This window comes from Gopherus flavomarginatus, unplaced genomic scaffold (assembly GCF_025201925.1).
Source record: "Gopherus flavomarginatus isolate rGopFla2 unplaced genomic scaffold, rGopFla2.mat.asm mat_scaffold_45_arrow_ctg1, whole genome shotgun sequence".
Taxonomy (NCBI): domain Eukaryota; kingdom Metazoa; phylum Chordata; order Testudines; family Testudinidae; genus Gopherus; species Gopherus flavomarginatus.
Window position 1 is genome coordinate 2,291,714 of NW_026115091.1, and position 23,974 is coordinate 2,315,687.

The 23,974-nt window shown below is 51.0% G+C and overlaps 1 non-coding gene across 1 annotated transcript; it reads left to right on the forward strand.

Annotated features, from left to right (window-relative positions):
- The first annotated feature begins 546 nt into the window (after positions 1-546).
- TRNAG-GCC (transfer RNA glycine (anticodon GCC)) lies at positions 547-628 on the forward strand. Its single transcript has one exon. It is a non-coding gene; the product is annotated as a tRNA-Gly (tRNA).
- The last annotated feature ends 23,346 nt before the right edge of the window (positions 629-23,974 follow it).

Genomic DNA, 23,974 nt, shown 5'->3' on the forward strand with positions numbered 1-23,974 from the left:
CCGGCGTCGACCCCTTTACCCCTGTCCGCACCCCTCACCCCAGCAAGCAACAGCCCCACTCCTCCCAGCCCCGGTTCTTGACCGTGGCTTCCGAGGGGCCACAGCCATGGCTAAGAGGGCACAATGTGAAATGTTTGGGCACCACTGGTTTAGGGTGACGTCCTCAATCACTTCTCTGCAGTCCAATAAAAGCTATTCCTCGCTCACCTACCCCTCCATCAGGACGGACTAGGTATGTTCTGCTGCCCTTCACTCATACAGGAAGGAGAATAACATTTCATTCCACTCAATCCTAAAGTCATTTGTAACCCAAGACCATCCCAAACTGGTCATTTTGGGGAAGCGGCCCCATCATGCTGCATAGCTAGGCAGAGTAGGTGTGTCTATGCAAACACGGTCTGTTCCGGAAGTCTTTCCCCAGCTCCTCACTAGGTGAGAGAGGGGAGCTCATTCAGACCCTGCTTTCGCTTAGTATTTAAAAACTCCTTAGTGTCCCTATCTCTGCCGGCCTTAGATTTCTCCTCCTGTCTGTTTTTTGACAGCTCAGATGAGGTGACCGAGTGGTTAAGGTGATGGACTGCCACCCCATTATGCTCTGCCTGCATGGGTTCAAATCCCATTCTCATCAGAGGCATTTAGTCTTCACCCTCCTTTATAGACAACCATCTCCCCCTTTGGTACAATAACAGATCAAACAATGTTGCTTGTGTTACCCAAAATTGGGTCAGTTAGTAAGCTTAGAGAGGACTAATAATGCCCCTCCCCCCCAGAGTTTGGCAGAAAGCAGCACATTTATTAGCTTGATAGCTAAGCGCAAAAGAAGGGATGGGGGAGGGTGTCACACTCATACTCACGCTCCCAGGACAGGTCTGGCAGTGGAGATGTCAGGATCCTTTAAGGTAAGTGTCCCACAGCGCAGCGATGGACGGTGCGATGAAGATCAGTCTCCCTGAGGTGCAATAGAATGTAACACAGCGAACCACTGGCCAGATGGGCCGGGTGAAGGGCATTCACTGGAGGTACAAAGGAGAGTGGGAAAGCCACTTCACAGGCATTCAAAGCGGGAAAGGACACAAGCTGGGGGAGTTTAACAGACCTTTTGAGCATACAGGTTATACAGAGCATACAGATCACTGCTGCTCCTACAACGTGATAAGTTCTCAAGCACCATGTTTCTTACTTTGCCCATCTGTCAATTTTGATGATTATTGATGGAAATATTTTGCCATTGGGTTGTGTGTTTACACAGAAATTGACATTTACCAACAAATACACAATTCTTCCAAGCCTGCCTAGTCTGCAGTTGATGGGTTTAGAGGGACACATTCACTCTTCCAGGTCCCCATTCCAGGCCTGTGCTCTCCAGGTTGTCAACTTCCCGCACTGCTGGGATCCTTCCCTCATCTCCCCCCAAACCACTGCCCCACCCCCACTTCTGGGGTCCCCTCCCTACACTGTCTAACTCCACTGCTGGCAGGATCCCTTCCTGTTCCTTTCATTTCCTGCCTCCACTCTGGGCAAAAGCTCTGCACTCTTCCCACACCAGAAGCTGAACCCAGGCCACCTGGGTGAAAACCAGGAATCCTGACCACTAGCCCATATGGGACTATTGTTGCATCTGACGAAGTGGGTATTCACCCACGACAGCTCATGCTCCAATACGTCTGTTAGTCTATAAGGTGCCACCGGATTCTTGGCTGCTATTATTACTACAACTCAGGCCTTGGCTACACTTGAGAGTTACAGTGCAGGTGGTGGCTTTACAGCGCTGTAACTTACTCCCCGTCCACACTGGCAAGGCACATACAGCGCTGTATCTCCCTGGCTACAGTGCTGCATGTGCTCCACCTCGACGAGAGGAATAAAGAGAACAGAGCTGGTGATGCAGCGCTGGGGTGCCAGTGTAAACAGTGATTAATCTTACTACGCTGTCACTGACCTCCGGAACCTTCCCATAATGCTTTTAAGTAGAGATAACGCTCTTTGTTTTGGTGTGATGCCTCTGTTTGCTTTGCTGTGAGCTCAAGGCTCCCGGAGCTGCTTATCTAAAAACCAAACACAGTTACTGTTTGCAGTGAATGAGCAGAGGCAGGGGGATCCCTTTGGAACACCCACAGCTGGTGTTTGCTTGAGGAGAGAAGCAGCCGGGTGGGCACGGGGGAGGGGGGGTCTGTTTTGGATCAGCGGCTTATCTGGTCTGTGAGGAAAAGAACAAAGGCGGCTATTTGCATTTAGTGAATGAGAGAGGGGTGGGGGAGGAGGCTTGAACTTGCCAGGCAGGGAGCTGACATAGTGTCAGCTCCAAAAATCCACTCGCTCTGTCTCCCCCACGCTCCGTGTCACACTCCACCCCACCCTCCTCTTTTGAAAAGCACATTGCAGCCACTTGAATGCTGGGATAGCTGCCCATAATGCACCACTCCCAACAGCGCTGCAAATGTGGCCATGACAGAGTGCTGGTAGCTGTCAGTGTGTCCACACTGCAGCGCTTTCCCTAAACAACTGTAGGAAGACAGCTTTAACTCCCAGCGCTGGACAGCTGCAAGTGTAGCCAAACCCTCTCTAAGCCTACCCCTTATGAGAACAGCAGGGACTAGCATGACTAGATGTCCCGATTTTTGGGTCTTTTTCTTATATAGGTGCCTATTAACCCCACCCCCATCCCAATTTTTCACATTTGCTGTCGGATCACCCTAGCAGGGGTTGCACACAGGGCTGCATTAACCTTCAGGTGCTGAGGTTTCCCTCTCTCCATTCCCAGAGCCTGTGATCAGGAAACAGACATCAGGGCTCCCAGGTGCTGCACAGACCATGACTGAGATCAGACCCCATATTATGCAAGGTGCTGTACAAACCCTGGGCAACGCTGAGACACCCAGGAGGTTCCCCTCAATTTCCCTGAGCCTCTGCTGCCCAACTTCTTCTGAATCCCTCTGGCTCACCCCCCCCACAAAAAAAACCCACCTTTCCAAACAGTCCTTCTTTCCTTGCCCCCTGATTCTCGTTTCACACCCTGGGACCATCTCCTCTCTTTGTCTCTCCCCCTCCAGGTGAAGCAGAGATGGAGGCAACTTCAGCCACTGGAGTCAGCCTCAGCAAGCACTGCAGCCGGCCCCGGGGGAGGGGGGGTGTTTGCAGACACAGGAAGGGAGCAGGGGGTGCTGGGAAGAAGGCGGCAGGAGAACAAAGCTCAGAGACCCAACATGGGGAAATTCCAGGGGGCGGGGCTCTGACACATCCCAGGTGCGGACAGCTCCTGGGGGCGGGGCTCTGGCTCAGCTCGGGAGCAGGGCAGCTCCTCGGGGCGGGGCTCCAGCACAGAGCAGGGGCAGGGCAGCTCCTGGGGGCGGGGCTCTGGCACATTGTGACACCGAGCCCGGGCCAAACAGCTGCTTCTTGGTTCTCCACGTGTTGCCAGCAGCGCTGGAGCTGCCCGAGCCGCAGCGGAGCCGCTGTTCTCAGCTGCAGCCAGGATCTGCCCCCGGCCCCGCTGGGATCCAGGTGGGGACAGAGACTGGGACCCGGGGGTTCCCCTTGGTGTGGCTGGCGGGGGCGGGAGGGGAGAAGCCGGAGCTGCAGGCGGGGGAAGGGCGGTGGGACATTGTGACCCGGAGCCCCCGGGGAATGAGAGGTGCTGGGGGGCAGGAAAGTGACTCTGCCCCAGGGAGCCTGGGAGAAGCCTTGAAGGCGCCTCGGCCCCAGTGGAGCTGCAGGAGGATCCGTCCGCCCGCCCCGCTGGGATGCGGGGGCCGGGGCACGGCCGTCGTGTGGGGGGGAGGGGCGGACCCCGGGCCAGGCTGGGGGGGGGCGGTGTATTAAATCCCTCCCCATAGCAATGTGCTACTCCCGGGCACTGCGCATGCCCAGTAACAGCCGCTGAAGCCGCTGCCCTTCCCCCTGCCCGGACCAGCCGTAACGTTCCGCCGGCGCTGGGGGCGGGGCTGGAGCGGGGCGGGGGAGTAACAGGGAGCTTGGGAGGGGCGGGCGCAGAGCAGGAAATTGATGGGCGGGGGGGGTCAGGCAGCTGGAGGCAGGGTTCGTGGGGGGCTAAAGGGCACAATCCGGGCTGGGGGGAGGAGCAGGAGTTGAGCTCAGGGGGAGGCGCTGGCAGAGCCCCCCCTTTGGTGTGAGGGCGGAGGTGTCGAGGGGGGAGGAGAAGCCGGAGTTGCAGGGGGGGGAGGTCACTGGGGTGGGGGTGTAGATCTGTCTCTGTGCAGCCAGGATATTCCCGGGGTGGGAGGGAGGTGAGTTAACTGGATCCTGTCCCTGTTTTTGCCACTTCCTCCCACACACACATTCTCTCAAGATTTCCCCTTTTCTCTCTCATTATCACACGTGGCTATAAAATCCAGGGAGATTCTCCTCTCCCCCCCGCCAATGATCAGCTCTCTAATTGCCTCTGATTTTCCCTTTTCTCTCCATACTTCTCAAATGTCAATTTAAAATCTCTCCGATGGGGGGTGGATTTTCCCACCCATTTCATCTGCAGCGATTTGTCCTTGTTTGGGTGGGAAATTGTTGCCCTGGGTCATTCCCCAGAACATGGCTCCCACTGGAGTGGGATGGGATGAGGTTCCCGTTCTCTGCCAGGGCAGGGAAGGGAAGGGAGGAGCACATCCCCCATGGAGACTGCCCAGACCCCATTTCCCAATTCCCCTGCGGCCCCCTTCCATTGTCCAGGGAGCCTTCCAGCTCCCCCCCCCGCCCTTAAATCAGCTCCTCAAAGGGCTCTGAGCTGCTCACGTGAATGGTTGCCCCGTGGCCGGGGGGGACCATCACATTCTGTTTATGTATTGGACAGTCATATAAAATCCAGTCCAACAGTCCCCCTTTTCCACTAGTTATTTAATAGCAACATCAAATCCCCTCCGATCTTGGTGGTTTTCTCTCATGTTATCAAATGTCGTTTGTGACAGGGTTCTCTCTGCGTGTCTCAAAGATTGATATAAAATACCCCAAACATTTGCCCCACTTCTCTCTAGTTGTTTTATTTCTAATTGAATATGATGGGTTGTTTCCCAATGTGCTAAGATGCAGCCGCCTCTGGGGTGGATCCATGGTGGCCATTATTTGCTAGTGACAGCCCGTGGATCTTTCTTGCCCTCCAGGCCTTCCATTCTCCTGTTAAAGAAGCACTCCCCAGGCTCCCTCTGCCTGTGTGACTGGCCAGCAGGAGGTGGTGTTAACTTTCTAGCCACTTCTCACACTCTGTGAGGTAACACTTGCAGAGGCAGGGAAGGTGTCTGTGTGGGGAGATTGCAGCTGAAGGGGCATTGTGGTAGGGGGAGGCCTCTGGGTGGCTGGGCAGGGGGTACCCTAGTCAGGTTGGTGGGTTGTGAAGGTTTGGGGTTTTCGGGGGTGGTGGTTCTGATGTGCCCATCCCTGAGGCTATGGGTCCTGGAGGTGGGTATCGCTGGGGGCCTGGTGGCTGCAGAACAGTGGGGGTGGGTGTCTCTTGGGGAGGCGGGACAGAGGGTTAGAGGGAGCCTGGTTCTGTGCCAGGGGCTCTGTCTGTGCTTCCCCCGCTGGTTCCTGGTTTTGTTGCCATGCCCAGTGCACAGAGCTGGGGGAGGGGATCCCTGGCACTAGGTGAGGGCATGCCAGGGAAGCAGAGTGATGGGTCGCACTGTAAAGCATCAGGGGGTCACACTGGGCAGAGGAGGGGGTCCCAGGCAAATGTCAGGGTAGATCGTTCTGGAGGGTGGGGAAGTTCCTAGGCAGGCAGTGAGGGACTGAGTTCCCAGTGTGGGGGTGGGTCCCTTGAGGGGGTCCCTGGCTGCTGGGGGCTCTTGGTGGGGGGAACCCTTTGGGATTCCCAACCTGGCAATCATGGTGTGGTGGGGGTTCTCTGGCCGGTGGGGCTTTGAGGGGTATCTGGGGTCCCTGGCCAGGGACTCTGGGGGCTGCGTCCCAGGGACTATCTGATGGGATCCTGGCTGGGGGGTGTCTGGGGCCCCTGGCTGGGGGGTCTGGGCTCTGGGTACTAGGGGGTGTCTGGGGGCTGCTGCTAACCATGATCCTTCTCTCTGGTCAACTTGTACCAGAGTCCTGGCTCCTAGTCACCAGGTCACCAAGTCCATTCCCCAGTCACGTGCCCTGTCACTGTGATAACTTTCTGTCCACTTAGCAAACACTGTTAGTGTGAATTCACAGAATTTACTTTTCTCCTCTTTTGAAAACTGCAGGAACTTTCGGTTCCTTTGGAAAATTTTTGCCCCCAGTCCTTGTCCTAGATCTGCGGGGGTGAGGGAGGTGGGAAGGGAGTCAGCACTGCCACACGATGGTCTTTTCCACAGCGTTCTGAACTCATTCTTTCTGAAATCCGGTGTCATTGAGACCGTTGTTAATCCAGAGTCACTGTATGGAAAGACAAGGAGTGATTCCAGATGGACAGTGGGTCAAATGAGATCAGCCATTCTCCCTGTGAGGAGGGGCTCCCATTAGCTGCTCTCCCCAGAGAGCTAAAGGAGGGAAGCTGCTCATACACTCCGTCCCTCTCTGCTCAGGATATTGGGGTTCAGCTTCCTGGGTCAGATGCTGCAGCCTCCATTGTGATCTGGGAGACCAGGCTTGGCAGCTGCTGCTCCCCCAGTGGGGCTCTGTGCTGGGAAGTGACCTTAATTAAAGCTTCTTCTCTGCCCGGCCCAGGGGATGACTTTCTGCAGCTGGTCCTAGCCCCCTAGGGCAGTCCTGGGCCCTGTTACTACTAAATTCTGAGCCAGAGTCTCCAGGTAACTGAAAGACCTCAGGGAATGTCCTAGGGTCTGGCAAGAAAGTGACTCTGCACAAACACCACCACCTCATTTCTCCTCCCATTAGCGGTGGCCAGGAGGAAATCCAGCCATGGGAGAGCAAAGCCCCCAGGAATAGGACTGTCCCAGCCAGAGGGGCAGGGAGAGAGGACAGGGGAAGGAGAGACTGAAAGGGGCAGTGGGAGAAATGAATGTGGGGGAGAGATTTCCAGCTCTCTAGTCCACCCAGACACATGTATTGCTGCATCCTGGGGCAGAACCACTTTCCAGTGAACAAAACAAGGATCAGACAGAGCAAAAGCCAGTTCCTGACTCCATATTCCCCCTGCTGGGGTGTGGCTGCCGTGGGGTCAGTGTCTGAGGGAATCCCCCACAGTGACTCCTTTGGTTCTGCTCTTTTCTAGCCTTGTGTTCAGAGAAGGGGTGAGGGGAGAGAGAAGGGAGGTTAAAAATGTGTCTGTGGACTTAGCCTGGCAGGAGGGGCCAGGTCTAAATTGTAATAAACAGATTGAGCATTTCCCAGCATGACAGAATCTAGGGTGTCTGTCTGCAGGGAAAGGGCCTGGGGGAATTGTGATGTGAAATTAACTAAAACCGGTTCTGAAACGCCCACAACTGCCCTTCTCCCCCAGACAGGCTGCAGAATGTTTTGCTCCAGCTCATCCCAGCCTGGCGTGGGACAGGGAAGAGAAATGGCTGCAGTGGAGTCAGTCCAGGTAGAGATTATCGGGGGGTTGCTGGTGGGTTCCTGCTGGAGGAAAGGGAGAGCAAATACACCAGAGGTGGGAAGGTTTGCAGAGTCTGATTTGGAGGTTGGAGCGGGGCAGGAAATTCACAGCGTGGGGAAAGGAGGAGGCCAGGGTGTGGCAGACCTGCTGGGAGTTATTTACTAAGTGGCCTAGATTCTAGGAACAGACCCAGGAGGTTTGGAGGTGGAAATGCCCTAATTTGTGAAGAGAGAAAATAACCCTACCTACATGGAGCTAGTCAAACTGACCAGACTCCTAGTGCTGGAGCCTGACCTCATTAACCATCAGCTGCTGTGAGATATAAAGGGGACACCCATGAGTCAGGCTTATTGGAGCTGCCTCTCCCTTCATATCCCGCTCCTCACAATGAGGAGGGTGTTGGGCATCCTACCAGCGAGCTCTCCCTGGACCCTGCTAGGGGCTCCATCTCCTGTATCAGTCAGTGGCTAGTAGGGGGGTGATGGATATGCTGGGAGAGATAAGGGGCTCTCTCTTCATCCCCTCACCCTGGCATTTGCTGGATACTCTGAGCCAGGTCGAGGTGGGACTCTCCTGACTATGATCCACCCAGAGCTTCCATTTGATTCACTCTTCTCTGCCACAAATAGTGGGGCAGCAAGTCCTTAGTGTTGGACTCTTACTCTTTCAGGGGCTGGTGACCTTCAAGGAGATGGCTATGTATTTCACCAGGGAAGAGTGGGCTCTGCTGGACCCCACTCAGAGAGCCCTCTACTGGGATGTCATGCAGGAGAACTATGAGACTGTGACCTCGCTGGTAAGGGTTCCTGTCCCTTCTGTTCTTGGAAGGGGAAATGAAGAGTGAAGGTTCACGCCACCCCCACAATGCCATCTGTACCCTGTCCTGTTTCAGCATCACCCCAATAGGCCAGTGACACACATAATACCAGAGACCCTCCTCTGCTGCAGAACACTTTGGGAACAGAGCACAGGAGCCGTATTGCACAGTGTCAAATATCTCCTGTTTGCTCAAGTGAAACTGGGGGTTAGGTCTGGCATAACTGTCCCATACCCCTAATCATTTTTCTTGCCCTTTTCTGAACCTTTTCCAATTCCAATATTTCTATTTTTGAGATGGGGTGACATGTGCATGCAGTATTCAAGATGTGGGTGTATCATGGATTTATTTGCTGTTTTTGCAAATATGATCTATGAGATATTCTGTCATATCTATCACTTTCTTAATTATTTCCTACATTGTTCACTTTTTTTCACTGCTGCTGCACATTGAGTGGATGTTTTCAGAGAACTATCCACAGTGACTCCAAGATCACTCTCTTGAGTGGAAACAACTAATTTAGACCCCATCATTTTGTATGTATAGTTGGGATTGTGTTTTCCAATGGGCTGCACTATGTGCTATCCTGTCATCTAGTACTGCTAAGATCCTGGATTCAGTAATATCCCTGCCCTTCCTGTTCCCTTTCTCCACCGAACCCCGCCAGCCCATGCTTCCTGTTCCCAGCTTCCCCAGGATCTCACACTGTCTCTGAACCTCTCTGTCAGCAAGAAGCAGTGCCAGGGACACTTGCCCTCTGTCTGGAGTCTTCGATTTCTGGGACATGGATTTACTCTCTCTGTGTTGTAAGAGGCTCTGTCATAATGAGTGTCTGTGATGTTACCCAGAGTACAATCTGGACTGTTAAATAGCTGTACCTCAGTCCTCCAGCATGGGGTGCCTTTTCCACTGTTTTCCCGCGAGAACAGCCCCTCTTGGCCAATTAACACACAGTCTGCAGCATGTAACTCACTCCCAGCTACACAGTATTGAGTGCTGCTAGACAGCCACTCATGAATTACACCTCAGGAGAAAACCAGCAAATTCTCAAGTGCCCAACTTTCCCCCAGAAATGTGCATCTTGCACTGTCCAGCACGCTACTGAACGACCCAAGCTCATATGAAGTCTGTCATTTCATCAGCGGAAAATGACATGCACCAGCTTGTTATCCCAAACAGAGTTTCCAACACACTTCAATCCACACATACTGGTTAGATGAACAATAAACCAAGCTTGTTAACTACCAAAAACTAAAACTAGGCCCAGTCCATGAAAGGGGCACTCCCAGGAGAGACTGTACAAAGGCTGGAACATGAAACACCTTTGTAAACCTGAGACAGCTGCCTTGGGGACGATGACAGGGAGAATCCCCCAAAGTGACTCCTTTGTTTCTGCTCTTCTCTGGCCTCCGATTGTTCCTTCCAACGTGGAGTACTTTGCACTTGTCTCTACTGAATTTGATCCTATTTACTTCAGATCATTTCTCCCGTTTGTCCAGATCATTTTGAATTTTAATCCAATCCTCCAAAGCACTTACAACCCCTCCCAGCTTGGTGTTGTCCGCAAACTTGATACGTGTAAGAGAGAGACTGTTACTGGGAGGGTTTCCCCATGTGACAGAGGGTTACACCCTGGTGGGAGGGGGCTAGGCCTGTACTGGAATAAGGTCACTCTGTGCTTCACAGTGTGCTAGAACCTAGAATGTGCATTAGCAGGGGAAAAGCTGGGGGGAATCGGCTTGTGGAATGGACAAAAGCCTAGTCTGAATTCTCACACCTTGCCCTTTTCACCCCGGCAGGCCAGAGAATAACATCCATGTTTCGCTGCAGATCATCTCGTCCTCCCAGGGGCAAGGAAATGGCTGCAATGGAGCTGGCTCAGGTAAGAGATTATCAGGGTGGCGGGCTTTGCTTGGAGGTTGAGGAGCAGTAAATGCATAAGAGGGTGGGAATTGCTAGAGGTGGTGGGAAGCAGGAAATATCTCGGGTGGAGAAAGGGAGGGGACAGCATGTGACAAACCTGCTGAGACTTGTGTAGTGTAGGGCGTGATGGGTTGTCACCCCCAGGAGGCAGTTTGTGGAGCTTCTGGGAACTGCTGTGTCCTCTAACCCTCACGCTGGGCTGGCCCTTCTCACACTGCTTTGCTGGAGATTTCGCCAGCCTCTCCAGGGCCTGTTATCACCCAACACAACAGCAGGTGGCGCCATGCAGCCAACTAAGCTACCTGAGTGCGTTACCTAAGCCACTCAAGGACAGATAGAAGACAAGAGCCAATTTCCCACTCCCCAACCTTGCACACTTGCTGTAGTATAAATCCAGAATGATACCATCTTATAGTGCACAGGGATCTCTATAATACAAGCTCATTAATGTAGTTCCCCTTCCCCTCGATATGGGACAGATGTGCACAACAAGCTGAGATTTTCCCCAGACACTTCACTCAAAATACGCTGGTTAAGATAAAGCATCAAACAAGTTTATTAACTGCAGAAAGATAGATTAAGTGATTATAAGTGATAACAAACAGATCAAAGCAGATTATTTAGCAAATAACCAAAACTCAGACTAAGTCTAACATGCTAGATGGATAGAATTTGAATTAGCAATTTCTCACCCTGACTGATGGTACAAGCAGTCCCCCAAGTTTCCATACACAAGCTAGAAATCTCTTGATCCTGGGAGCAGCACTTCCCCCACATCCGTTTTTGTTTCTCAGGTGTTTCCAGAAGTTCTCTTGTGTGGAGAATGAGGCCAAGAGATGATGTCACACCCCACCTTATGTAGCTTTTCCATATGGTGGGAACCTTTTGTTCCAAACTCAGTTCCTAGTCCAGTTTGTGGAAAAATACAGCTACTAAAATGGAGTTTAGTGTCATGTGGTCTGGTCACAGGCCCTGCTGAGTCATAGTAGCCATGACTCATAGGCTGGCTGAAACATTCACAGGAAGGCTAAGCTCTTCCACAGTCCATTGTCTTTGTTGAGCCATCAGCACTGTCTGGCTTCTTCATTGTTGTAGCCTGAAAGGCTCATTGTGGGTGTTACCCAGAGTAAGCACATTTGAAATACAGATACAGAGTCAATATCCATAACTTCAGATACGAACATGATATGTGCACACAAATAGGATAATCATATTCAGCAAATCAGAACTTTTCCAGTGACACCACACATGATGCATCTTCTACAAAATAGATCATAATTATGTCCTAACCATATTATAATCATACCACTATGATGAATATGGGGGTGTAGTGTCAGATAGGTCCTAATTTCAAGGCACAGGAGTTGGGAATGGAACTTCCCCTCTTTGTGGAACAGGAAATAACCCTCCAGCCAGGGCTGGGACAACTTCCCAGACTCTCAGCGATGGAGCCTGAATCTACTGACATTTCATTAATTACCACCAACCCCAATCTTTGTGGCAACTGTAAACTTTATCAGTGATGATTTTGTACTCTCTTCTAAGTCATGGATAAGAATGTTAAATAGCACAGGGCCAAGAACCAATCCCTGCAGGAACCTGCTAGAAAGAAATCCACTCGATCATGGTTCCCCATTTACTATCAGAGTTTTTAATCTATTTAATGTATGCCGTGTTTATTTTGTATCATTCTAGTTTTTTTTAGTAAAAATATTGTGCTAATCAAGTCATGTCCCTTACGGAAGTTTAGGTATATTACATCAATACTATTAGCTGCAACCAAACTTTTGATCTCATCCAATAAGGATATCCCGTTAGTTTGATAGGCTCTATTTTCTCTAAACCTTTGTTAATGGGCACTACAATTCTGACCTTCTAACTTCTATTCTTTATGACTGACTTCCCCTTTCTTCCATATATTTTATTTGGAGAGTGCTTGGATTCCTACCAGGGAGCCACTATCAGGGTCCAGAGACAGCCCCATCTCCTATATTAAGCTCTGGCTAGTAGCTATGTGATAAATGTGAAGACCCTGCTTCTGTCTGTCAGATGGGAGACACAAAGGTTCTCTCTTTCTACCCTCTGATGCCTCCTGGCTGCTGTAAGCAAGGTGGGGTGGGACTCTGTTAACATGTGCCTCCCGGAGCTTCCATTTCCCTGGTGCTGCTGTTCCGTGAATAGTGGGGTTGTGAGTGGGTCAGCAGGTACTGAGTATTGGACTCCTGCTCTTTCAGGGGCCGGTGACCTTCGAGGAGGTGGCTGTGTATTTCTCCAGGGAAGAGGGGACTCTGCTGGACCCCACTCAGAGAGCCCTCTACAGAGATGTCATGCAGGGGAACTATGAGACGATGGTCTTGCTGGGTAAGGATTCCTGTCCCTTCTGTTCTTGGAAGGGGAAATGAAGAGTGAAGGTTCATGCCACCCCCACAATGCCATCTGTACCCTGTCCTGTTTCAGCATCACCCCAATAGGCCAGTAACATACATACTACCAGAGACCCTCCTCTGCTGCAGAACACTTTGGGAACAGAGCACAGGAGCAGCATCACACAATGTCAAATATCTCCTCTTTACTCAAGTAAAACTGGGGTTAGGTCCAGCATAATGAACAGAAGCTTCCTACCCCCAGCCTTCTCTCAAACCCTGAGCCTTCTCTACCCAAACCAGAATGTGCTTGGGGTGTAACAAGCAGGCGGCTGGAGTCAGAGCTGCCAGTCCAGGGTTACTTATCATACAGACACTCAGTGCGTCCTTGAACGCTGGCTGGGAGTATCCAGACAGGGGAGCTCCAGCAGCAGAACACTGAATCTCACCCAGGATTACAGATGACACAACTCCTCGCCGATCTGGATTGCACCCCAGCATGTGAAAATGGCCTAGGTTGGTAGTGACATTTCTTGAGACATGGAGAGTCTTGCTCCCATATCACCAGGTGTAATAAAAATAACAGGAAAGGCCAAATATGGAAAACTGATTGTTCAGCTTGCTTTTGACCTGCATCATATTTTGCAATATATTCCAAATAAGGAAATTAACGTGCAACGTATGTGTCATTGTTTGTGGTTTTAAGCTGTAAAAGGCTTGTGTGATTTTTAGCTCAGGAACAGTATTCCAATAGCTGTCGCCCCCTGCGTGCTTGTAACCAAGAAAAGAGCCTCAGGCTGAGCTGATTCAAATATTAATCCTGTGGTCGTTTTCCACAACAGCCTCAATAGGTCCCTGTGATGGAATGTAAGGCTACATCTAGACTACCCACCGTATCGGCGGGTTAAAATCGATTGCTCGGGGATCGATATATGGCGTCTCATCTAGACGCCATATATCGATCCCCGAGCGCGCTTATATCGATTCCGGAACAACACCAACCCCAACGGAGTTGCTGATTTGACAGGGGGAGCCGCGGACATCGATCCCGCGCGGTGAGGATGGGTGAGTAATCCGATCTTAGATATTCGACTTCAGTTACGTTATTCACGTAGCTGAATTTGCGTATCTAAGATCGATTTCCCCCCGTAGTGTAGACCAGCCCTTAATGTCTTCACACCTTCCCGCTGCAGGAGAATGGCTGTTGACCAGCTGTTTGCCTTGCTGTCTCTGAGGAACTGGTCTGTGGGTGTTCCCCAGAGCTGTAAATTTTTCTTAATATCTTACTGTAAAATCTCACAATTTTACATACAGTGTTACTACACATTTTAACAGGAGGATAATATTCAGTAGGTTATGCGTTTTCTAGAAGAGTGAACACAGGGGTACAGATTGACACAGTGTCTGTGTGTGTGTTCCCAGCAGATATGTGGGTATTTCAATCCCTCATAAGCACAATGTTTGGCATCTTCAAGGACCTGGGGAACTGGTCCTGGGAATTCACTAGTTTAGCAAGTGTGAGACTGCATGAAATTGTGAGACACTTTGGTATTAATAATAAATAATATAATCTGATAAAATTGGAAAGAATCATGCTAGGTATGCCATGTAAAGTGTCAGTGAAAATGTTATGATTTGCCAAGTATGATAATTTTGTTTCTATGTTTCTATCACCTTTGTATTGTGAGTTACAGATATGTAAGGTATATCTGTATTTCCAGACTTGTGCAGTTTTTCTGGGTGACACCCCCAGACATATTGGCATCAACATTGCCTAGCATGTTTGATGGCCCATTGAGGGTCATCAGCTGTACAATGAACCTATGGACCAGGGGACACACCTATTGAGTCAGCAAGACATGCCGGGGTTTGCCTGTGTAATGAAACCTCCAAAGCTTTTCCATGCCATGTGCTGTGAAGCTTGTGTTTGGGACACAGGAAGTACAAGCCACATGGCAAAAGGAATATAAAGCGCAGCTGCATCATCTCCATCTTGTCTTCAATCCCCCTTCCTACCTCTGGAGCAACTTCTCTACAAACTGAACCCTGGAACAAAGGACTGAATGACCCATCCAAGCTGTGGATGCGTTCCAGACAGACTTTCAAGCCAGCAACTCACCAATACTGCTAAGAACCTGATATATCCATTTGGAATGTATCTGACTGCTTTTCCATTTAAATTCTTTCTGTCTTTCTTTCTTTTAAACCTTTAGTTTAGATGCTAAAGAATTGTCTGGAAGGATGGAATTTAACTTCATTCTTTCATTTGTTCTTTCTTCTAAACATTTAGTTTAATTGCTAAAGGATTGGCTGGCAGCATGGTATTTTGGATGAGATCCAAACCTGGGTAATGTGGCTAACCTTCTACCCACCCACTTCCTGGATCCAATTAGGATCACTCTCCTGCTGCCCTCTGGCCATGCTGTATCACAGTGAGCAGAGTTTTTAAATAACCTCTCACTGTACGGGACCTAGTTGCTGATTAGGAGTCAGAGAACTGTCATGCAATAAAGGGGGCCGTGTGATTTCTTTTTTCAGAGTCTCGTTAACCAGTGTGTGGGATCAGAAGCACAGTTTGTGACTGGTCAGTGAGTTTAACTTCAGTGTTAACCACCAGTATGGGGAGCATCTGCTCTCCCTTTTTCAGCCTGCTCTGACCTTGGCATTTTCAGTGAGGACTGCCCCAGGCACACTAGGTCACACTAAGCACTGAAGATAAATTAACAGAATGTTTTTGATGATCAAGATGTATGAAATCAACTGAACTCCTTTGTTTTCTTTCATCTGAGCGGAGTTTCTGGTTTCCAACGTGATATGATCTCCCAGCTGGAACAAGGGGAAGAGCCATGGGTCCCAGAGCTCCAGGGTTCAGAGGAAAGAGAGATCCTGAGATCTCCCCGCACAGATGAGGAAACATTAAACCAACTCAGAATCTGTAAGTGCCTGAAGGAAACATCTAGGATGCCCTACAAAGCTCTTGGGAAGTCTCTCAGTTCATTATTGTCCATAGCAGGGGTCGCATCCGCAGGGTAAATATAGCTCAAGGCTTCCTATAGATGCTAGCAGACACCGGGCAGTAGCTTTCTCCCTTCCCCCTGTGAAGTTGGATGGGATGTGAAGGCTGAATTGATCCCCTCCTCTCTCCTGTTGGGGGGAGCTGAGTTCCTGATTTTTATTTGTCCTCTCTCCAGCACTTGTTTGGTTTGGCCTTCCCCTTTCCATCCCTGTTTGAGGTTTCTGTCTCTATCACAGCAGGTGATGCAATGACGTGTGAGGTTCAGCACAGACCAGAAAAAGAGCAGGGAAACCAGCCAGGGGAGAAAATGGATAAATTTATTTCCTGTCAGGGAACTCAGAAGGGCCTTAAGGAAACCAGAATACAGCAGGAAATCTGCAGGGAAAAGCAAAAAAAATACATGTGCTGAGTGTGGGAAAAACTTCACTTACAGATCAGGCCTTTCTCAACATCAGAGAATCCACACAGGGGAGAGGCCCTGTGAATGCAATGAGTGCGGGAAAACTTTCAGTCGCAGCTCGCACCTTATTGGGCATCAGAGAATCCACACAGGGAAGAGATCCTATCATAGAATCCTAGCTTATAAGGGTTGGAAAGGACCTCAAAAGATCATCTAGTCCAACCCCCTGCTCAAAGCAGGACCAATTCCCAAATGGTTCCCTCAAGGATTGAACTTACAACCCTGGGTTTAGTAGGCCAATGCTCAAACCACTGAGCTATCCTCTCCCTCCTGAATGCAGTGAGTGCGGGAAAACTTTCAGTCGCAGCTCACACCTTATTCGGCATCAGAGAATCCACACACAGGAGGGGTCCTATGAATGCAGTGAGTGCGGGAAAACCTTCAATCGCAGCTCTCACCTTATTCAGCATCAGAGAATCCACACGAGCAAGAAGCCCCGCGAATGCCGTCAGCAGGCCTGCACAACTCGTAAAGTGGTGATGTAGAGAAATCTCTGTATTAACTATCTCTATAAATCTTTATAACGTTGCATTGTGTTATTTTGTATTAAGTATCTTTATCTTTATGACATTGCATCCGGCATGATGTTATTTTGTAATTCATATGACTTGGCATTGTGCCTCTCTATTTTCATACAACTTTGTATTAGATCCCTATATAGAGAATTGGTAGAAAACTTTGTATCAAATGTTATAGCCCCTAAGGATAGTATAGTTAAAGTAAAAGAAAACATGTGCCTTTTTGCTAGAAGTAGAATAAGATCTTCCCCCGCACTCTGTAATCAATTGCTCTATTGACTGAATGAGGTGTGAATGAGTGAGGCTTGGAAGACACCCACCTCCAGACAGCTACAACAGTTGAAGAGGGAATGGGAGCCAGAGCAAAGGACAATACAACTTGTCAAGTGGGCCCAATAAAGAAGAGCAGACATATTGATGGCCTGTCATAAACAGATAGCTAAGGGTTAATGTCTCTTTCACCTGAAGCACCTGACCAGAGGACCAATCAGGAAACCGGATTTTTTTCAACTCTGGGTGGAGGGAAGTTTGTGTCTGAGTCTTTGTTTTCTGTCTGCCTGCTTTCTCTGAGCTTTGGAGAAGTAGTTTCTACTTTCTAGTCTTCTGTTTCTAAGTGTAAGGACAAAGAGATCAGCTAGTAAGTTATATGGTTTCTTTTCTTTGATATTTGCATGAATATAAGTGCTGGAGTGCTTTGATTTGTATTCTTTTTGAATAAGGCTGTTTATTCAATATTCTTTTAAGCAATTGACCCTGTATTGTGTCATCTTAATACAGAGAGACCATTTGTATGTATTTTTCCTTTCTTTTTTATATAAAGCTTTCGTTTAAGACCTGTTGAAGTTTTCTTTACTGGGAAATTTCAGGGAAATTGAGTCTGTACTCACCAGGGAATTGGTGGGAGGAAGAAAGCAAGGGAGATCTGTGTGTTGGATTTGCTAGCCTGATTTTGCATTCCCTCTGGGGGAATAGGAAAGTACTTTTGTTTCCAGGACTGGGAACAGAGAGGGGGGAAGGGAAAAAGGATTATTTCCCTTTGTTGTGAGACTCAAGGGATTTGGGTCTTGGGGTCCCCAGGGAAGGTTTTTCAGGGGGACCAGAGTGCCCCAAAACACTCTAATTTTTTGGGTGGTGGCAGCAAGTACCAGGTCCAAGCTGGTAACTAAGCTTGGAGGTTTTCATGCTAACCCCCATATTTTGGACGCTAAGGTCCAAATCTGGGACTAAGGTTATGATAGAAGCTAGCACCTTCTTTAGAAAACACCCTCTTTGAGCAGCATTGGGACAACACCCAGAGAAAAGCAGCACAAAGACCAACGGACGCAGACCCAGATTTTGAATCTGGTCTAGATTTGCATAAGAGGGAAGCTGCTATAAATGCGAGGTGTCTTGCAGAAGGACCCCGGATCTCGTCTTGTCACCATCGGACCATTGATTTGGATCGGTAGAAGCCCGGCTCCACCCCTCCCCCATCTAACTCACCTGGCCAGTGCAGTTAAGGGGAGCAACTAGTTGGTAACAACAGCAAGACGGAGTGTGTTTATGTCTGTGTGTGTGCGTGAATGCATGACTGTGATATATATCTCATGTGCATATCATAGAGTATTAATTGATACCTGTATTACTAATAAATGTGGCATTTTGCCTTAATCCCCCTGAAAAGTTCCTGTACAGTACTTTGAGTAAAACAGCGAGGGCCACAATGCTCCAAAGAAAACAGCTGAGGACCGAAACCCCCCGGCCCTGCGGAAACACCCCCCACTCAGGACCTCCCAGCCTGGTGGAAACACCCCGCCCAGTCTTGCAGAAACAAATCCTCCTTCCCCAGCGCCGCCCCACCAAAACAGCTGTGGGTCAAAAAGGAAGGTTGGTGGTGGGGAGGTGTTACTTGATGTTAAATCAACCAGGGACTCCCAGCCAAAGAGGTGGCTGGGAGCTCTCAGGGTCAAATTAAAGGGCCTGGGGCTCTGACGACTGGGGGAACCCGGAGCTTTTCAGGGCTGGGGCAGGGATTTAAAGGTCCCAGAGCTCCTGCTGCTGAGGGGAGCCTGAGCCCTTGAAATCCCAGCCTCACTCCATCCCCTGGAGCTGCCGCGAGGATTCAAAGGGCTCTGTGCTGCCTGCAGCCACAGGGATCCCTGAGCCCTTTAAATCTCAGCTGCTGCCGGGATTCAAAGGGCTCTGGGCTGCCCGTGGCGGTGGGGAGCCCTGAGACCTTTAAACCTCAGCTGCGGCCGGGAATCTCTGCGAGCAGCCCAGAGCCCTTTGAATCCCGGCCGTGGCTGGCAGGCCGGCTTTAGGAAGTGCGGGGCCCCGCAGGGATGACTGGGGAAAAAAAAGCCTTTCAGTTCTTAACAACCGGTTCCCTATAAAAAGTTCTGCCACAGTATGTATTTTTTGTACCAGTAGGGTTACCATACGTCCGTATTTTCCTCCCAGATGGCGATTTAAGAACCAAAAAGCCTGACATGTCCGGGAAAGTACAGATGTATGTTAACCCTACCTAAAAGTTCTTTTTTAAAAAGATGGGTCTGAACTAGAAATGAGCTCTGCCACTCCCTTAGGGTGTGCTAGGGTGCACATGTGTGGGTCCCAGCTGCTCCCTGCCCATCTCATTGAAGCAGGTGTGCAGGGTTACTTCCCTCGGAACTGCAGGGCACCAGTGAACATGGGGCTGGCTGGAGGTGGGGGAGGGGGAGGATGCGAGAGGTAGGGTCTGGCTGCAGGCTGGGCAAGGGGTGTGGGGCAGGCTGGAGACAAGAGGTGTGGGGTGGGCTGGCTGGCTTCAGGCAGGGCCACAGGGAGGGTGCGGCATGGGTTGGCAGGGCTGGAGACAAAGGAGTGCGGGACTGGCTGGCTTCAGGCAGCGGGGTGTGGCAGGGGTTGGCTGGAGACGGGTTGGTGCAGGGCTGAAGGCAAGGCAGGGGGTACGGGGTTGGCTGGAGACAGGGCAGGGGGTGCAGAGCTGGTGCGGGCAGGGCAGGCAGTATGGCAGGGGTTGGCTGGAGACAGGGCAGGGGGTGCAGGGCTGGTGCGGGCAGGGCAGGCAGTGTGGCAGAGGCTGGCTGGAGACAGGGAAGGGGGTGCAGGGCTGGCTGGAGACAGGGGTTGGTGCAGGGCTGAAGGCAAGGCAGGGGGTGTGGGGCTGGCTGGAGATGGGCAGGCTGCAGGCAGGAACTGGTGCAAGCAGGGCAGGACGTGCGGGGCTGGTGTGGGCAGGGGGTGCAGCAGGGGCTGGCTGGGGACGGGCTGGCTGCAGGCAGCGCAGGGGGTGCAGGTACAGGGGGTACAGCCCATCCTCTATGGTGAGTGCCTCCTTCTCCTCCTCCTCCTTCCCCCTCTCCCACTAGGGTAGCAGCAGCAGCCTGGGGCTTGGGGGCTATTTCAAGGGCCCGGGGCGCCCCTGCTTCCACTGCCCCAGCTCTGTAAATAGCCGCGGGAACCCTGGAGAAGCGGCGGGGCTCCAGTGGCTATTTAAAGGGCCGGGGAGGTAGGAGCAATGGGAGTCCTAGACTTTTTAAATAGCCCCCAGAGCCCCGCAGCCATACCCCAGGGCTCCAGCAGCAGGGCTCTAGTGGCAATTTAAAGGGCGTGGGCTTCCAGCCCCTGCTGGGAGCCCCAGGCCTTTTAAATTGCCCCCTGGGGAAACTGGGCCACCCTGGTACAGCGCACTGGCTTTTGCTGGTACTGGGGCTTGGGTGCGGGGTCCTCTTAGGAGCGAGGCCGATTCAAGGGAATTGGTTAAATTGGCCTAAAGCCGGCCCTGGTGGCTGGGATTTAAAGAGCTCTGAGCTCCCCGCCCGCCTGCCCAGAGCCCTATAAATCCTGGCCGCGGCTGAGATTTAAAGAGCTCTGGGCTCCCTGCGGCTGCCGGCAGCTCAGAACCTTTTGAATCCCGGCCGCGGCTGAACTTTAAAGGGGTTTGGATTCCCCGCGGCTACGGGCAGCCCAGAGCCCTTTGATTCCCGGCTGCGGGACGCACAGTGAGACTTCACGGGCTGCACGTTGCCCGGTGGGCCTTATGTTGTGCAGGCCTGGCATGGAGGGGCAAAATAGGTAAGAAATTTCCGTGGCCTGTCACTAGCAAATAGTAGCCACCATGGATCCTGCCAGAGGTGGCTACATCTTAGCACTGTGGGAAGCAACCCTTCACAGAGACCATTTGTCTTGTGGTTTGGGATACTTCTCAAGACATGCTGCACTCAGAGTGACCCCCTCATCCTGTGCCAGCTGGAGAAAAGAAAAGGGGCCAGCCAACTCTCCCACTACCAGCTGCGAACCACTGATCCCCAAACAGGGGGAGGCCTCCGGCTTTGATGTGTATTAAATATCAGGCTGGTCTCTTTCTTTAGCTAAAAGAGGGAACAAATGATCCTCAAAGGAGAGGGGAAAGACAATCACTGGGAAATATAATCCCCTGCAACATCCAGAATGGAGAGCGACTCAGGGCAACAGGTTCCCCCGAAGGAAGAAGTTTTTGGGATTTAGAAACATAAGGAACAGCACAAAACTTGAGAGGATTGTTAATTGACATTTGATAATGACACAGAGGGAAAACCTGAGCTTTCAGATCAGTGTTCAGAAATGAAAGACAAAGGGTGGAAATCAGAGATTTTGGATCCATTTTGCAAATTATAGAGAGGAAAGTGGAAAATCAGAGGGATTTTATATCAGTTGTTGATAGGAGGTAAAATCTGAGTGTTTCACATGAATACTTGATAAATGAATAAAGAGGAAATGGGCAACATTTGCAAACATTTTGTGTTCAATAATCTGAGAAAAGGTGTAAATCTGAGATTTTCTTATTATTTTATAATTAGAGACAGGAAAATCTCAGGGCATATTCAATTAGAAATAGACAACTAGAGAGAAGTGGGGCAAATGTTTAGGTTATTTTATTTGAATCTTTGAGATTTGCAAAGAAATTGTGTCACAAACTGCATATTTGATAACATGAGAGGAAAACACCAAGATCTGAGGGGAGAGAGTCACTTTCCTGTCAGGGCCCAGTGCTCCCTCCTCCTCCCCCTCCGGGGTCTCTCACTCACTGGGGGCTCCAGGCGGGGCTGGTGCGGTCAGAGCCTGGGGCTGCCTAGGGGGCAGGTCCCAGCTGGAGAAAGCCCCCCCCCCCGGCCAGGATAGGAATGTGCTACTGGTAGCAGCCTGGGGCTGGACCCTCTCTATGGGGGACACTTGCTCCCCCCTCCCCTTCCTGGCCCTTCCCACGCCCTGTTGCCAGCAGAGAGTGGCCCCCCCAGCCCAGCCCAGAGGTGTCCCTGTCTCAGGCCCCCCCCAGCCTCTGCCCAGTTCAGAAAGCACTCGGGGGAACCATTTCCCACCTACACAAGGACAAATCACTGCAGGTGAAAATGGGGGGAAACACCCCAAACCTGAGATCTGAACTGGCCATTGGCAAAGGGGAGAGAAAATGGGGCACAATGGGGGGAGGGGAACAGGGAACTTCTCAGGGGTTTGAGGGAAGGGGGTGTCAGCCTGGATGTTGCTTGTTGCTCTCTAGGGAGAAAGGGGGCAGGACAGGAGAGGAGGGGGGTCTCCACGGAGCGGGCAGTGGTAATTCCGAGGGGATCTCAGCCCTCCCTTTTTCTCCCCGCTCCTCAGGGGTCACCTGCTCTTCTCCCCTCGCCCCCCGGCCATGTCCCGGCTGCACAGACATTTTCCATCCATCCCTTTCCCAGGTCTCCGCCCTCCGCAGCCCCTGCCCGACCCCACGCAGGGGCTGCTAGGTGTAATGCATGTTCAGTAGGGATTTCTCCCCTACTAATGCTGGGGTGTCCTTCTCCTATAGGTTAGTCTACTAATGATCTCATCTTGGTGCCATGTGTGTCAGTTCATTGCCATGGCACTCGTGTGCTTAGACATCTGAGGATGCTCTATAGAAAAGCTCCTTGAGTGAGGTGATCCACAGGGAGTAGCTCAAAGCTCCAAAGTGCCTGGCCGGGGCAGGACATTGGCACAGCAAGGGCGGGGTGTGGCAGTGACATCACAAAGGCCTTTTGCAGGACCTCACACTATTGGTCAAAGACTGTTGGTGAGCAGGTGGTGACCTCACAGAGAGATCCTGACATCAGTCAGGGGCCAGGGGCTAGGGAAACCTCAGAGACCCCTGTGGCTTTGCTTCAGCAAGTCTCCTTCTCCAGGTCTCTGTCTGAGGACTGAGAGAGTATTCGGGTTCACGGACGTGAGTGCCAGGAGAAACCTCTTTCCAGTTTTCTCCTTCCCTTGTAGTGATTTTACTAGAAAACAGCCGTCCCTCTTTAGAAGGTAAGAGCCTCCTGGAGGTGTGAAACCTGTTCAGTCTGATCCATCTGGTGAGAGTTGAATTCTAGGCATGGAAAACATGAGCTTAAGGAGGCAGAATTTTATTCCGTACCTGGGATTTTGTCCCTTAGAATCATGGGGACATTAGGGTTTGTCCTTTGTGTTTCACCTTTTCCTCCATCCACCTGTCCCTCCCTCCTTTCTCTTCATCTCTTCTTTTGTCCTTTCTCCTGTTCCCCTCCCAACACCAGGACGAGTGTGTGCGTGTGTGTTGCGGGGGAGTGCTCTGCAGCTCTCACTGTGGGAGTTCCACCCAAAAATGTGAGGCTGAAATAGTGCTCAGGCAGTCAGGGCTGGATTAACCTTTTGTTGGCCCTGGCACCAAACATATTTGTGGGCCCCAATATAGTCACTGTGGGCTCCGAGTGTGGGCCTGGTGGGGCAGTGCCATTGGTGCCTTCGTATACCCGGTACTGAACCTCAGAGACATTTTTCATTTTGATCACACACCTCTCCATGACTATATGCATTGCCATACACAGCTCCCTCAGCCCGCGGGTTTTCTTATTGAGCTGTACACCCATGTGGGTTTACCAGTGTCCACAGTGAGCAGAACTTTCATAGTGACCAAGGAAACTCCCCACAGATTTATCTCTTTTCTCATTCAGACCTTCTCTAGCCATGTCTCCAGTACCCCCCCATGTCACCAGTCACTGCATGTGGTCCTAGTCTCAGCTCAAAGTCCTAAAGCCAGCAGACACCTGATCAGTTCTGACAGATCCCTCCCTCAGCCCCCATCCTGCCATGTGAGCAAGCCACCTGCAAACACCATTTCCCCAAAGTGAGGACTTAGCCCTTGGGAATCTGAAGACACCAGCGTCTCTCCCTCTGCTCCCATCTACGTGCTAGTCTGCTACCTGGTCACCACCACCTCTCCCCATACTTGTTTCCTTTCTACTTTGGACATGCTCCCAACCAGCTGGAAGCTCCCTCTGCAAGCCTGACCTGCTCCCGCCTTCCCTGCTCCCCCGACATTCCTTTCCTACTGGTGACCTCTGTTCCTTGAGGTTAACTCCAGTGTCTTTAGGTGCTCTAGCTTTATGGCCCCAGGAGTCATA